This window comes from Molossus molossus, unplaced genomic scaffold, assembly GCF_014108415.1.
Source record: "Molossus molossus isolate mMolMol1 unplaced genomic scaffold, mMolMol1.p scaffold_m16_p_3, whole genome shotgun sequence".
In the NCBI taxonomy this organism is placed as follows: domain Eukaryota; kingdom Metazoa; phylum Chordata; class Mammalia; order Chiroptera; family Molossidae; genus Molossus; species Molossus molossus.
This window is the reverse complement of record NW_023425366.1, coordinates 118,479,181-118,494,964: the sequence shown is the minus strand read 5'-3', so window position 1 is coordinate 118,494,964 and position 15,784 is coordinate 118,479,181. Positions and strand designations below refer to the sequence as shown.

At 46.0% G+C, this 15,784-nt stretch overlaps 1 protein-coding gene across 1 annotated transcript in view; it reads left to right on the top strand.

Annotated features, from left to right (window-relative positions):
* The first annotated feature begins 959 nt into the window (after positions 1-959).
* Positions 960-15,784, top strand: part of NAA60 (N-alpha-acetyltransferase 60, NatF catalytic subunit) — a 28,244-nt gene continuing 13,419 nt past the window's right edge. Inside the window, exon 1 of the mRNA XM_036278990.1 lies at positions 960-1,097. The gene's annotated coding sequence lies outside the window, so the exon portion shown is untranslated. The remainder of the gene's footprint in view (positions 1,098-15,784) is intronic.

The following is a 15,784-nucleotide window of genomic DNA, read 5'->3' as shown; positions in this document are numbered from 1 at the left end:
TTTATTCTCCTGAATATGAATTAAATCCTTTTTTTTTTTTTTTTTTTTTTTTATCCTCACCTGAGGACATTTTTCCACCTTTTGTATAGATAGAGTGGGAGGGAGAGAGAGAGAGAGAGAGAGAGAGAGAAACATCGACGTGAAAGGGACACATCGAGTGGCTGCCACCCGCACGACCAACCAGGGCCGGGGACAAACTGCAACCGAAGTACGTGCCCTTAGCGGGAACCGAACCCGGGTCTCTCCGTACCGCAGGCCGATGTTCTAACCGCTGAGCCAAACCGGCCAGGGCTGAATTAAATCCTTTAAGAATTGATCATTGTAGCACTTGGCAATAAGCAGGTCCTTTATATTCCATTCTTTGGCTACGTGGACCATTGTTTAAGTTATTGAAAGGCAAAGAATAAATTCCTGCTTTAAAGTTAACATCACATTTTGCTCAACACGGTTCCCTGGATCTTGTGACACCTGCCTATTTACATAGCGACAGTTCTAAACTGTCTTTCCTTGGAATCGAACCTCTGGCTGTTGGCCTGACCTGCGGCGGTAGGCGGGGTGGTGCTGCCCGCCAGCCGGGGTGGGTCACTCAATCACGCCTCCCTGGTTCGATACCCCGCATGGGTTAGGGATGGACAAACCCAAACCCCAAATCCAAACAAGGAAAATGTCAGCGGAGAACTGGCGGGTTGTGAGCAATCTCCCGGTCTGCGCGTGAAATGCTCTGGCTCCGACCCGTCTCTTCTGGGTGTCCTCCTCGACTCTCAGAACCTCACCGGCCCCCTGTAGATGTTCCCCAACTAGCGACCCAGCTTCTCCCCTCGTTTCCAGGCGAGGCCTGCCCACTCCTAAGATGGCGGCGTCGGCCTCAGGGAGGCGGCGCCCTACGTGGGCTCCAGTGGCCAATGGGCTTCCGGCCTGAGCCGCCGGCCCTGTGCGGGAGGAGGAAGTGCCGCGGGCCGCCGCCTCGGTCCCGGCTGCGGCCCCTGCCGGTTACATAACTCGTTGCGGTCTCCGCGCGGCCCCACTTCCGGCTCCCTGCGACCCCAGGATGCGCTGAAGCCCACGGCGCCGTCCGCTGCCACCGGCTCCCGCCCAAGGTGAGGTCCTCCGGTTGGGGCTTGTGGTGGAGGCGCCGGGCCGGCTCGGGGCGTGGGTCGTGAGTGAGGAAGAGAAGCTCGGGTTGGGACGGGCGGGAGCTCAGGGGGCCCTGGTGGGGAGCGGGACAACTGGGCCGCTGGAGGAAGGCCGGGGTGCAGCTCACGCCAGTCGGTGCTCAGAACTCGGCGGTGTTTCGCGGCCGCCACGGAGGTCGCGCCCGGCAGGGTTGAGGAAGGGCCGCGGGGTGCCGAGGGGCAGCGCCTCATATCCAAGGGGTGCCGAGGGGCGCGGTTCCCAGCATTAGGTGGGAGCCGGCCCTTTTGCCTCGGGCGCCTTGGAGCGGTGCTTCTAGACGAGTTGTTGGGGAAATTTGGAACCAGAGTGTAGCCTGCCCCTCGCTGCCCGCTGAGTCCCACTCGAGATGAAGCGCCTGGCCTCTTCGCAGTTGAACGATTTGCCGCCTCCTCGCTTGGCTTTGGTACTTGTTGCACGGTTTGTAGCTATTTTGCCAACTTGTCTGCCGTCCTGTGAACTCCCGAAAGCCTGGGGCTCTGTCTTAGTCGTCTCCATGTCTTACTCCCTCAGCTGTACTTTTTCGTAGTAAGACAAATTTGTGTTTGTGGTAGTTTACATACAGACTGGCCATCCCGACCCTACTCTGACCTCCTTCCGAATTGAGCACTTCCTAAGGAGTAGAGGAAGTCTGGGGTTTCTGGGGTTTGTCCCTCTAGAAAAATTTTGAGGGAGGCTGTGGGCCTTCTCTGGACTACTAACAACAAATATCTGTGTGCCTGTCCAGCGGGTGATGGAGCCCAGGACGAGAGATGAGGCAAGGAGTTACTTTGCAGTAAACAAGGACATTGGCTGCTTCATTGCTCTGTTTTCACTCTGCCAAGTCCTTGAGCCATACCATTGTGTTACTCATTTGTCCTGAAGGAAAAGATGACAGCCCCTGACAGTAGTTCCCTATGGTACCTGGAGTGGTTGTTAATTGGACTGTCAGAACTGTAGAGAACATTGCGGGTTGCATATATTTTACCAGAAAACTAAAGACAGAAAATCCCACCCACGTTAATGTTTAATTGACTGAAGCAGGACAATTGCTCCAGGTCATCTACAGAAATACCACAATCCTAGCAGTTAGTGATATAGAGATAAGTGATAGAAATTCTTTGGCCAATAGTACCAGGGAAGAAGGGGAGTCTTGAGCATTACCAAATGAAAGGGACTGAAAGCAAAAACAAATAGATTCATATTCTTTCTCTGGGTTTCTATGATGATAGTTAAATCCTATAAGAAACAAAATTAGGGCATAATGTGGTGTAAACAGGTCAGAATAAAAAATTTAGGAACTTTTTAAAAAAGTCTCTGTGTTTCCTATCTTTAGCCTCTCTCAGTTGTAACTTGCAGTGATTTTGTCATTGTGTTTATTTTAACCACACCTATTCCAGATTTGGGATATGACTTGTTGAAGTTGCTAAGCAACAGAATGCTCTGCCCTGGATGGAAGAAAATTCCTGGATGGTAGGAGATTTGAGAGATAAAAGATACACCTGAACTAAGAAGGGTGATGCTGTCCTGGCTGCTTTGCCCCATCTCTGCGCTGCAGTGTACCTATTAGCAACAGTTTGGTGTCTCACAGCCACAGAGGTGTATTTAGACCAGGTGGACTTGGCATCCTTACATTGAAGCAGCCACAGGGAACACAGTGTAGCAAAGAATCCTCAGAGCTCTCAGTTCAGGGCAGTGGATGTCTTGTGTCTGCTGAAATAGCCCAGAGGTCTCACTGACTAGAAAGCTGACTGCTTATCAGGTAGTATCTTCCCTTGGTGACTTCTCTATTTCTACATCTCATCTCCAAGAGCCCATCATGAAAATAGCACAAGAAAGTAATTTCATTTTATAAAACAGTCTGTGAGTAACTGTCCCTTAGGTAATGGAAAAAATTCTTATCTGGAATATGTTAATGTAACAATATTTCCATAATTTCTGCAGTTCATGGGAATGATGCTGGATACCTTTTTCAAACTTGTTTTTTGTTTTTGTTTTTGTTTTTATCCTCACCCGAGGCATTTTTCCATTTTTTGTTCAGACAGAGTGGGAGAGAGAGAGAGAGAGAAACATTGATGTAAAAGGGACACATCAAGTGGCTGCCACCTGCACAACCCGACCAGGGCCGGGGACAAACTGCATTTGAGGTACGTACCCTTAGCGGGAAACAAACCAGGGTCTTTTTGGACCGCAGGCTGATGCTCTAACCGCTGAGCCAAACCAAACCGGCCAGGACTCAACCTTGTTTCTTTTTAGACATGATTCCTTCTGACTGTAGTTGCAAACTATTCAGAAGGTCTTGCTGGTCATATATTTGCTGCTCTTTATACTTAGTTTCAAATTACTTCCCTCTCTGGCCTCCTAATTTTAACCTTTTCATTGAGATATACATACACTCCTGGGCCTGTTAGCTCAGTTGGTTGAGCATAGTCCAGATATGCCAAAGTTTCGAGTTGGATCCCTAGTCAGGGCACATAACAAGAATCATCCAATGAATGCATAAATAAGGAACAACAAATCGATGTTTATCTCTCCTTCCTCCACCTTCCTCTCTCTCTCTCTCTCTCTCTCAAATCAATTAAAAAAAAAAAAAGAATACACATACAGAAAAGTACCCTGCTTGATGAATGGTCATGACATTAACTACTTATACAATCACCACTCCAAAAGACCCTCAGGACCCTTACCTCAGGCTGTCTCTATTTAAAACACCGATTTTCTTGTATGAAACACCAGAAACCATTAGCAGTCATTTGGGCAGAATGAGGTGAGTAGGGGATTCTTAGTTTTTGCTTTATACTGCATGTGAATTCTTAGTTTACTATGAACATGTGTTCATAGTAAAACAAAAAGATTTTTAAAAACATTCCCTTCCCTCAAAAAGGGGGACTGTTCTTTTTAAACCCTTTTAAACTGGTTGTCTTAAAACTTATAAATATTTTTTAAATTTGGGTTTTAGCCTTGGCTGGTTTGGCTCAATGGTTTGAGCGTTGGCCCATGGACTGAAGGGTCCTGGGTTCAATTCCCTGTCAGGGGCATGTACCTGGGTTGCAGGTTTGATCCCCAGCCCCGGTTGGGGTCATGTGGGAGGCATCCAATTGATATCTCTCTCTCACATCGATGTTTCTCCCTCCCTCCCATTCTATCTAAAAATAAATGGAAAAATATCCTTGGGTGAGAATTAACAAAAAACATAGAATTGGATTTTATGTAGCCACTAAAATTGCTTTTTACTGATTGCACAGGAACCCTTTAAAATATTTTTACACATCTGTTTGGCACCTTTATTCACAACCACGTCTTCTTTGCTTCATTACAGCTTTGAATCTTTATTTCTGGCATTAGTGCACAAAGTGCCATGTTATCCCAATGGTATGGAGTTTAAAAGTTGGCACTAAGAGTCTATTTTGGGGCAAAATGGGTAATTTTTCTACTTATAATTTGAAGAAACTGTAAAACTTCCAAGTTATTACTAATTAAAAACAGCCCATGAGATTATTTTAATATAAAAAATGTGTTCATAATTTTTACCACCTAAAAGTCTTTTTTCCCCCCTGATAATAAAAACCCAAGCTCATTTTAAGAAAAACAGAAGTTAACTGGCATAGTACACAGAAAACTGCCATATTCTAGCGGCAAATGCTGACAGCAGGTTGAATTAGTTTTCAAAAATCAGTTTTGGTATAAAAGTTTACCTCATGATCATGTGTTAATTTATACCAAATTTGACCCATTTTTTAATGTTTAACTTCTGTTTAACTCTGAAGGATCCTAAATGTAAACCCACAGAAGCAGAGATTAAAAATCATAACAAAACCCAGAAGAATGAAATGGAAAAAGTGAAGAGAGGTAGAGAGAAAGGAGGGCTGGTTTGCTGGAGGGGAGCAGCCAGGGGATGGACAGAGTTTCTGAAACCTAATTCCCCTGTTGCTGCACTTTTTCCTTTCAAACTGAGTAGCTGCTAGTCCATTTCACCCACTCCCCGCACCCCACCCCCAGCAGTGTTAGAGTTGCTTGTAAGCCATTGATGTTCTCTGTCTGTGGAAGAACCAATTTGCTCTTGATTTTGAGTCCCAGCAGGGTCCAGTCTTGAGTATTTTACTACCCTTTGATTCTCACCCCACAAAAATGTAGTCATTACAGGTGATTTTGTTGTTGTTTGATTTTAAAAATATTTTTTTCTTTATTGATTTGAGAGAGAGAGGAAGGGAGAGGGGGAGAGAGAGAAACGTCGATGAGAGAAAGCATCGATTGGCCACCTCCTGCATGTCCCCCACTGGGGATTGGGCCCACAAGCTGGACATGTGCCCTGACCGGGAATCAAACTGGCAACCTCTGAGTGCATGGGTCAATGCTTACCCACTAAGCCACACTGGCCGGGCTGATTCGTTTTGTTTTTAAACCAAACCAGTTGGCTCACTCCATCTGAACTGGGAATTATATGCCCTGTCAGACGGCCTCCTATCAGGATCCCAGCTTAAAAAGCCACCAAGCAAAGACACTTTTTTTTTCTTTTATTGTTTTTAGAGAGAGAGGAAGTGAGAGGGAGAGAGAGAGAGAAACATTGATGAGAGAGAACATTGACTGGCCACCTCCTGCATGCCCCCCACTGGGGATCAGGCCCACAACCTGGGCATGTGTCCTGACTGGGAATCGAACTGGCGACCTCTTGGTACATGGGTCGATGCTCAATCACTGAGCCACACTGGCCAGATACAAAGGCACTTCTTGATCAGGCCATCCTTATGGCCCATCCATTCCATGCCCCACCTGTCTCCTGCTTTGAGCTCTGGCTGCATCTTTCCATGTGACTGTGTGAGCTGGCAGCCCAGGCTCATCTGCACACTCATTTTCTATTCCAGGAAGATGATTCTTCCTAGCTTACAGGCGAGGGGACCATGGGGTCTGTCTGATCGTGGCTTCATGTCTCTGGCCCCTAGTTCAGACTCTCCTGGGTCCTGTTCTTATCTTTTTGTCCTTGTCTCTCTCTAAACCTGGGTTGTCCTCCTATTCTGACACTGACCTAATGAGGCCACAAAAGGCAAACAGTCCTTGGGCTGTGTATCACAATCCAGGTCCTCCTTCCTGAAGAAACTTGTCAGCTGCTTTGGTATATGTCCTTAGAACATGAGAGAATTCTCTCAGACTGCCATGACCAAGGTTAGCCCAAACGCCTTCTGAAGGAGCACTGGGGTTTGCGAATGGCGCACATGCACAGTGACCCGAGAACCTGCCCTTTGCATTGGGTGATTTTACTGTGGACATGAAGTTAAAAAGCAAAATGGTAAAATAAAAGGTTAAACAAAATACGGTCTATCTCATCCTGGACACAGTAGAAAGCCAGTGAGCACAGCTCCAAAATGCATGATGCCCTGAACTGCATGGAGGTCTCTGTCATGCTGAAACTATGCTCAGGTCTGGTAACCTCCCCTCCTGGGAAGTCAAAGAAGCCATGTTGATTGGAGCCACCTCTGTGGGAGACTTTGATAGAAGTCTCCAGTTAAGTGAAATTGAAGGCTTCCTTCCAAGTTGACATTTTTCAGGAAGAGGTGCCCCTAAGCATAAAAAGTTGCCAGTGTCATTTGTAGCGACAGAAAGTGGAATGGTGGTTGTTAGAAGCTGGAATAGAAGGAGCAAGGAATTAGAGTTTAGTTTGGGAAGACGAAAAAGTTCTGGAGATGATGGTCATTGGTGACCATCATTAGTGATGGTTGTACAACCATGTGAATGCCACTGGCCTGTACACTTAAAAATGATATAATTTACATATATTTTACCACACTTTAAAAAAAAGATAATAAACCCAGGCCATTGTGGCTCAGTTGGTTGGGCATCATCCTGTGCACTGAAAGGTTGCTGGTTCAATTTCCAGTCAGTGCACATGCCCTGGTTGTGGGCTAGATCCCCAGTAGGGGGCGAGCAAGAGGCAGCCAATCAATGTTTCTCTCTCCCTCTTTGAAAAATAGAAAAAGATAAAGAATGTTGCAACATTTAAACATTTTTCTTTTTTTAGTAGGATTGCTTGGGTCTTAGGTGCAATTTGGGGAAAATGTAAGGGGTTGATCCCCTGCCTTTTCCCTCGTGGCTTAAAGAGGAGAGCATCCCTTCCACACAGTTGTACTAACCCCTCCTTGCACAGCCCAGTTGAAAGCACTTTTTGTGTTCACTATTGTGCTGTTTGCCATGAATTCCTTGAGCAAAAGAAGTGATTTCTGGGAGTATTTTGGTAAAGGTGCAAGGAAGTACACACACTGATCCCCCTACTCCATCCCCGTATAGTCAGAGATTTCTGACTATGTCATGCTTATTGCTGCAATCACAGTACCTAGAGCAGGGCCTGGATTTGCAGTACAATTTTGGTAAATTAAAGGCTACATGGATTCTCAGTATGAAATTTAAGGGATGATAGAATCTTTGGCCCAAAGGAAAGAATGGTTGAGCTGGGACTACACTTGACCTACCTGTTGTCATCTTTTTAAAGTTGATGTATGGTTAACATGCAGCCAAGTGTTCAGATCTTAAGTGAACAGATCCATATGTTTGACAACCATTGAAGGAGACATGGAACATTGTCATTGCCCCAGCAAGTTGCCTTATGCCCCTTCTCATTGTCCCCCTCTTAACCACTTTCTGATTTCTGTCACCATCAGTTTCCTTGGCCATTTTTAGAATTTCATGCAAATGGAATCCTCCAATGTCATCAATTCATGCTTGAAGAGTGTATCTTAAATTGTTTGTCACATATGGGCTCCCTCTGAGCACAGTGGTTTGGGTTTTTAAGAGAGAGGCTGTTCGAAACTATAGTGCTGGGTGTTTGTTTCTTATCACCCTGTAAATTAATCATGTTCCTCCTACACTGACATTTTGGAAGGAACTCAGGCTTCCCTGGAGACAGCTCACCACCTCTACTGGCAGCTATTCCTTTGAGCAGACCAGCTATGAAGAGTGCTCACTGTTTCCCTTACACTCTCATTTTAGCCCTTGATCCATTTTACTGATGAGCAAGACCAAGTCCTGTGCCCATCACTAGTTTAGTTTTCCTTTTCTCTCCCCTCTATCCAAAATGCAAGAGCTTGGAGTTTATTGTTGGATTTTCCAAGCCAATAAACCTGGCGTCTACAGAATTTCGCATTCCCAGGAGCCTGGGAGTTTTTAATACTTGTGCCATGGAAGAGTGCTAATCTTCCTCTGTGCTTCACTTGAGAAGAAGCCTGGAGTGCCAGGGAAGGACCAGGCTGTGCTTTTCACAGGGTAAGGGGATTCGGGGGCTCGAGAAAGGGGTCGACTGAGGTATGAGCTGTAGAGAGTCTGGGGAGGCAATTCCCGAAGGAGGGTTGCTGGGTTTCAGAGAGGTGAAGCTGTTGGTGTGCTGGAGCAGAAGGTGGGGGCAGGAATAAAGCAAGAAGGTGGCAGCAAATGTGGTATTGTAGGTGGCTACATTGAAGGGAAAGAAGGTGGCAGGAGATTTGTCCAAAAGAGGGTACATAGTGATGTGTTTACAGCTCATTTGAGGGGAGTTTGTGCAAAAGAGAAGGTTGAAAATGTTGGAGAAAAGGGGTGCTTAAGCCAGGGTGGTAGGAGATGGAACTGGGCCAAGGATTGGGGTGGCCCGTTGGAAATGGCCATCTTATTTGTCTTCCCAGAGACAGATAAGAAAGCAGAAGCATGGAGCAGGACAGAAATGTCTCAGTGGACATCAGAGTTGGGATTTGAACCCAGATCATTGTGACTCCAGCATCTCTGCAGGGGCTGGAAGCACATGGAGGGCACAGCACCCAGACCATAAATGGAGGTTGGCTTAGTCTTGACAAGGAGAAAGGACACTTTGGAACCAATGGAAGTGAAAGAAGAGAAGGAAGGGAAGGTTTTAAGGGAGATGGAGGGTGCAGTGTGGTCGTGGCTGGCCTGAATACTTTAAGACTGCTAAGGTCAAGGATAGAGTCCAGAGCACTTCTTAAGCTACTAAGAGGAAAGGTTGGTTTTTATTTCATTTTATTTATTTATTTATTATTTTTTTAATCCTTAATTGAAGATATTTTTCCATTGATTTTTTTCAGATAGAGTGGGAAGGAGGGAGAGAGAAAGAAAGAAACATTGATGTGAGAGAGACACATTGATTGGTTGCCTCCTGCACTACCCCCTGACCCCTTACCCCCCCACCTGGGGCCAGGGATCGAACCTGAAACTGAGGTACGCGCCCTTAACTGGGAATTGAACCCACGATTCTTCGGTCCATGGGCTGATGCTCAACCACTGAGTCAAACTGGCCAAACTTTTTTTTAAAAGTTAAGTGTAGCTTGTCTGGGACCCAGAAGCATTGCTTTTGAACAAGGGAGAGGCCCTGTGGACACTTTGTAGACAAAGTCTACAAAGGGGAAGAGTCTCCAGCAAATAAGGTTGTTTCTGGCTTTATTACTTGGGGTGGGAGTAGGGGGCCCTGTTAGTAGTCTGACAATTCCTGGAAACCCCTCCAGAACCTGGAACAATTCCGTTCTAAGCCCCCCAGATTCTGAATCCTCAGCACTTGGCAGGGAGATGGAAAATGCTCCTGTGGACATTAGGGACATCTTGGCAGCCACTCCTTCACTTTTACTCTGGCAGAGCACACAGAGGTAGTCAGGAAATATTGTGGATGAGGGAATGCCTAGATGTCCAGACACCACTCCCTTAACAGCCACCACTGAGTCCTTAGGAAAAAGCGACCTTGGGTACAGGGACCAGAAAGGTCATTTTAGTACAGAAGGAAGACAAGGCTCGTAGACAGTCTCAGGAGGACAAGGTTTGGGGAAGAAGAGAGGATGGAGTGAGGGGTGAGCCAGGATGGACTGAGGGGTGTTGGAGAATCTAGTTTCTGCTCCTCCTTGAATTGCTCCACTCATCCATCCCCTAAAGGTCAAGCACATGATTTGTAGACCCAGGAAACCCTGGGAAGAATTTTCATTGCAAGCCTAACCTTTGCAGCTTCATGTTTTCACTTAAAAACTCAAGTGACCCTTGCCAGGTTGCTCAGTTGGTTAGAGTGTCATCTGAATACATATGCCAAGGTTGCAAATTTGATGATTCCCAGTCAGGACATACTTAGGGGTCGGATGTGTATGGGAGGCATCTGATCTCTCCCTTCCTCTCTCTACAAATATCAATAAAAAACATATCCTTGGGTGAGGATTAAAATAGTTTTTTTTTTTAAAGAATAAACCAATGAATGCATAAATAGTAGAACAACAAATCAATGTTTCTCTCTCTCTCTCAATTCATTTTTTAAAAATCTCAAGTGGTGCCCTGGCCAGTTTGTCTCAGTGGTTGGAGCCATCAGCCCATGGACCGAAGAGTCGAGGGTTCGATTCTGGTCAAGGGCGTGTACCACAGTTGCAGTTCAATCCCCAGCCCTGGTTGGGGTTGTGTGGAGGCAACCAGTCAGCGTGTCTCTCTCACATCAATGTTTCTCTCTCCCTCCCTTTTTCCCTCCTTCCCTCCCACTGTAGCTGAAAATCAATGGAAAAATATCCTCGGGTGAATATTAAAAAAAAACCAACAAACCTCAAGTGGCCCAGCCAGTGTGGCTCAGTGGATTGAGCATCGTCCCATGCACCAAGAGGTCACCAGAGGGGTGTGCAGGAGGCAGCTAATCAGTGTTTCTCTCTCATTTATGTTTCTATCTCTTTCTCCCTCTCCCTTCATATCTTTCAAATAATTAATAAAGACATATTTTTAAAACAACAACAAAAAAGCCTCAAGTGAACTTAAGAGTTCTCCCATACAGTATGTCCCTACTGAACAGAGGGCCTGACACCAGCCCTCTGCTCTGGCTTTGCCTACTGTCACCTATTCTCTAGCAGATCTCAGAATCCTTGTCCCCTGAGCCCTAATGGTAGCCCGTAGCAATAAGAGATCATTATTTTGTGGAAGGTTCTGGATGGACAAGTGGGATCCCCACAGGTGCCACATAAGGGTTCCCCAACTTGCTCCTCCTGCAGTAAAGTAGCCACTTGTTACACCAGATTCCACCTCCACAGCCACCATCTCTAAACTTGCCCTCTCTGACTCCATTTCTTCCTTTCACTGGCACAAGGGTGCCAGATTCTTCTCCTGTGCCTTCCTTCCCCGTTCTCCAACCCTTGTCAGTTGGGCTGGGACATATTAGGCACTGTAATATCCTGCTTTTCCCCTTAGTTAAATATGACATGTTTCTATTTTTAAATCAAGACATATAAAGAACTGGCCTTTGAAAACATAGAAGTGCTTTTAATAGGGATGTGAGAATCCACAAATAGCTGTGTGTCTTGGAGCCAGTGTTTTTCTTGAAAATTGAACAGGGAACAAGAGCCTTGTCCCAAGGGTACTAGGGGAAAAGTTATAAATCCCAGGGCATAAGAGATGCTCATTTATTATGAATCTCTCCCTTTGCTATTAAACCTCAATGTAGAATGGTTTTTTAATCTTTTAAAATCAATTTTATTGAAGTTCAACATACATACAAGAAAATGTACCTAATGAGTTTTAACATGTGTGCATATATGTGTGTGTAACCACCACCAAGATACAGAACATTTCCATCCCCTCAAGAAGTGCCCCACCCCCAGCCTCTTTGCAGTCAGTCCTCTGCTGCAGGCAAGCATAGAGGTCAAGGCCTTGCATCTTAGCACTTACTGACTGGGCGGAGCTCCAGCCCTTCAGGTGCTCCAGGTCTACCTGTGGCCATCCAGACCGTGGCTGTGCCAGCTAGTTTTTTTATTTTTTTTATCCTCACCCGAGGATATTTTTCCATTTTTTGTACAGATAGAGTGGGAGGGAGAGAGAGGAAGGGAGAGAGAGTGAGAAACATCGACGTGAAGGGACACATCGACGTGAAGGGACACATCGACCAGGGCCGGGGACAAACCGCAACCGAAGTACGTGCCCTTAGTGGGAACCGAACGCGGGCCTCTCCGGACCGCAGGCCGAAGCTCTAACCGCTGAGCCAAACTGGCCAGGGCTGTGCCAGCTAGTTTTGCCAGTTGCTTGCGCTTGTCCTGCCAGCTCTAGTGGAGGGACTGGTGAGAGGGAGCTGACAGCATCCTGTCCTGCAGCTCCTTTTTGTAGGAGGAGCTCATAACACATTTGCTGTTGGTTGAGAAAACTGTGGGGCACAGTCTATGAGACATCTAGAGCTCTGCTAAGGATGATGATGGGGGGCAGTCAGTTCACCCTGTTTCTTGGGCTGGTTGAGCCTGTTAAGCCCCAGACAAATACCACTGGAGCTGGTTTTCCAGGGAAGAGGACAATATGGAGTTTCCTGGCATAGGTCACTCATTGGGGCTGAAAGTTGATTTGAGATTTATCCTGTGATTTGTGGTTTGTATTGATTTCCTAGTTGGGGGAAATCTGAGTGATCTTTCCCAAAATCATCTAAGCAGCTACCCCATGAAAACTCGTGGAAAACACACATGTGTTTAGCTGAGACTTAATAACTTTGGTCACTTATTACACACTCAAGCCAATGAAAGATTTTTTTTTTCATTGAATTGAAATATTAAAATTTGCCCACATCCAAAGTAAGTTACCAGGTTAGCCTTGGTGGACTGGTGGCTCCTCCTTATCGCTGTGAGTCTGTACCTTCTACCAGCTTCCCTGATCTTCAGCCTCATCTTTCCCAGAGCACCCCAACTCTACCCTAGCAAACCTGGCACAGTGGCGGGCCCAGTCTGGGCCAGCCCCATTAAAGGAGCCCCCTCATGGGGCAACACCATGAATCAGTGCAGTTTGACTTGCAGGCTAGAAAGCTTGTGATTGTTTCTGGAATTTACCACGACTTCCTTTAAAAAGATTCTTTTTTATATATTTGCTCACAAAAGAATCATTCACTGTCAGAATTAGGATTGTTTTATTGTTTGTTTTTTAACAGCTTTATTGAGGATATAATCCACATGCCATAGAGTTCACCCATTCAAAGTGTCCATTTACTGTTTTTAGTCTGTTCACAGAGCTGTGCATCCTTCACCACATTTTATTTCAGAACACTTTCACCACTTCAAAAGAAACCCCACACCCTTAGCCAGCACCCTCCAATCCTCCCAACTATAGGCAACCACTAATGTATTGTCTGTCCCTATGGATTTGACTATTCTGGACATTTCATATAAATGGAATCATAAGTGCCCTTGCTGGTTTGCTCAGTGGTTAGAGCATCAGCCCGTGGACCAATGAGTCTCAGGTTCAGTTCTGGTTAAGGGCACGTACCTCAGTTCCAGTTCATCCCTGGCCCTGGTCGGGGTCTTGTGGGAGGCAACTGGTCAATGTGTCTCTCTCACATTGATTCTTCTCTTTCTCTCTTTCTCCTCCCCCTCCCCTTCCACTGTATCTGAAGATAAACAAAAAAATTATATCCTCAGGTAAGGATTAAATAAATAAATAAATGGAATCATAAATTATGTGGCCTTTTGTGACTGGCTTCTCTCACTCAGCATTATGTTTTTTTGCTTTTGTTTTCTTTATCCTCACCCGTGGACACTTTTGCATTTATCTTCAGATAGAGTAGGAAGGAGAAAGGGAGGAAGAGAGAGAGAGAAACATTGATGTGAAAGGGACACATCGAGTGGCTGCCACCCACATGACCCCAACCAGGGCTGGGGACAAACTGCAACCGAGGTACATGCCCTTAGCGGGAACTCTCCTGTCTGCAGGCCAGTGCTCTAACCGCTGAGCAAAACTAGCCAGGGCTCAAAATTATGTTTGAAGTGTTGATCCACATTGTAGCAGGTGTCAATACTAAATATCCACTACATAGATAGACCACATTTTATGGTTCTAGTCATCTATTGACGGACATTTGGGTTGATTCCACTTGAGGGCTGGTTTGTTGTTGTTATTTTTCACTCGAGGATATTTTTTCCAGTGATTTTTTTTTTTCTCCAGTGATTTTTTTTTTCCTCCTCACCTGAGGACATTTTTCCATTTTTTGTTCAGATAGAGTGGAAGGGAGAGAGAGGAAGAGAGAGAGAGAGAAACATCAATGTGAAAGGGACACATCGAATGGCTGCCTCCCACACGACCCAACCAGGGCTGGGGGCAAACTGCAACCGAGGTACGCACTCTTAGCGGGAACCAAACCCAGGTCTCTCTGGACCGCAGGCCTATGCTCTAACCGCTGAGCCAGACCAGCCAGGGCTCCATTGATTTTTAAAGAGAGTGGAAGGGAGGGAGAGAGAGAGAGAGAGAAATTGATGTGAGGGAGACACATGGATTAGTTGCCTTCCACACATACCCCAACCAGGGCAGGGGATTGAACCTGCAACCCAGGTATGTGCCCTTGACCAAGAATTGAGCCTGCAATCCTTCAGTTCATGGGCCAACACTGTAACCACTGAACCACACCAACCAGGGCTTGAGGGCTGATTTTTGGTGAGCCTTAGTGGACTGGTACTCACACTTACTTGCTCAATTTAGAGCAGGGTTGTGTTCTCACTAGGGTGCTGAGCAGAATTTTTATAGATCATACTGTTTGGCCGCATGGATTAGGCAGGTGGTGAGGTATTTGGGCTTGTCCGCCAGGATTTTCCCTAGAGATGGTTGCAATAGGAGGAGAAAGACCCTCATCTCAGGAGCCTTCTCTGGAACAACTGCATTGATGGACAGGACTTGGTCTTGACCTGGAATGATGTAGGGTTGTTGACTTTGTGCCAAAGGTTTGAAGTTTTGACAGAGACTTTCTGCCTTTCTCATTTTTCTTGGTCCTGAGGGAAAGGGAAGGGTGTTTTCCTAGAGCGACCCTGTGGTTGATACCTAGCATCTTGGGCAGCTTCAAGCACAGCTCTTAAAATAATGCCCTGTGTCCTTGGACTACACAGTGTCTACACTGTCACTCTTTGAAACTCAGTGGGATTTGAGAGTTCATTAACATGAATCCCAAGCAATAGTCCCTGCCCCCATAACACTCTGAACCAGGTGTCTGACTCATCTGGGATCCAGAGTGCTTGGCAGTGAGCCAGCCATAGTTTGCTGAGAATTCACTGGTCCCAGTGAGGAGATGTGCAGAGACTGTAGTACTGCTTCCCAAAGCACCAAAGGCATTTTTTTAAAAATCCTCACCCAAGGACATTTTTTCATTTATCTTGAGATAGAGTGGAAGGGACGTGGGGGGGGGGGGACATCCATGCAATGGAGACTCATCGACCAGCCACCTTACACAGGCAGGGACTGAACCGAAACCAAAGCATGTGTCCCTGACTGGAACGGAACCCGAGACTCTTTGGTCTGCAGGCAGAAGCTCTAATCACTGAGCCAAACTGCTGGCCAGGGCAACACCAAAGGCATTTAAATCAGTCCCCTGGAAAACCTGCTATCCATATCTGGAATTCAGTCTACATGAAGAAGTTTAGTTGGTTAATTTAATTTAATTTTTTCTTTTTAAACTTATCTTTATTGTTGAATGTATTACAGATGTTCACCCTTTTTTCTCCCATTGACCCCTTCCTCCCTGTTCCCGGCCCCTTCCTGACTTTCCCCACACTATTGTCTGTGTTCATTGGTTATGCATATATGCATATAAATTCTTTGGGTTATCTCTTCGCACTTTCCCTCCCCCTTTTCAATTTGTACTTATTAATTCATTCACTTTTTCACCTATCTCCCCAGCCTCTTTCCATCTGGCAACCATCAA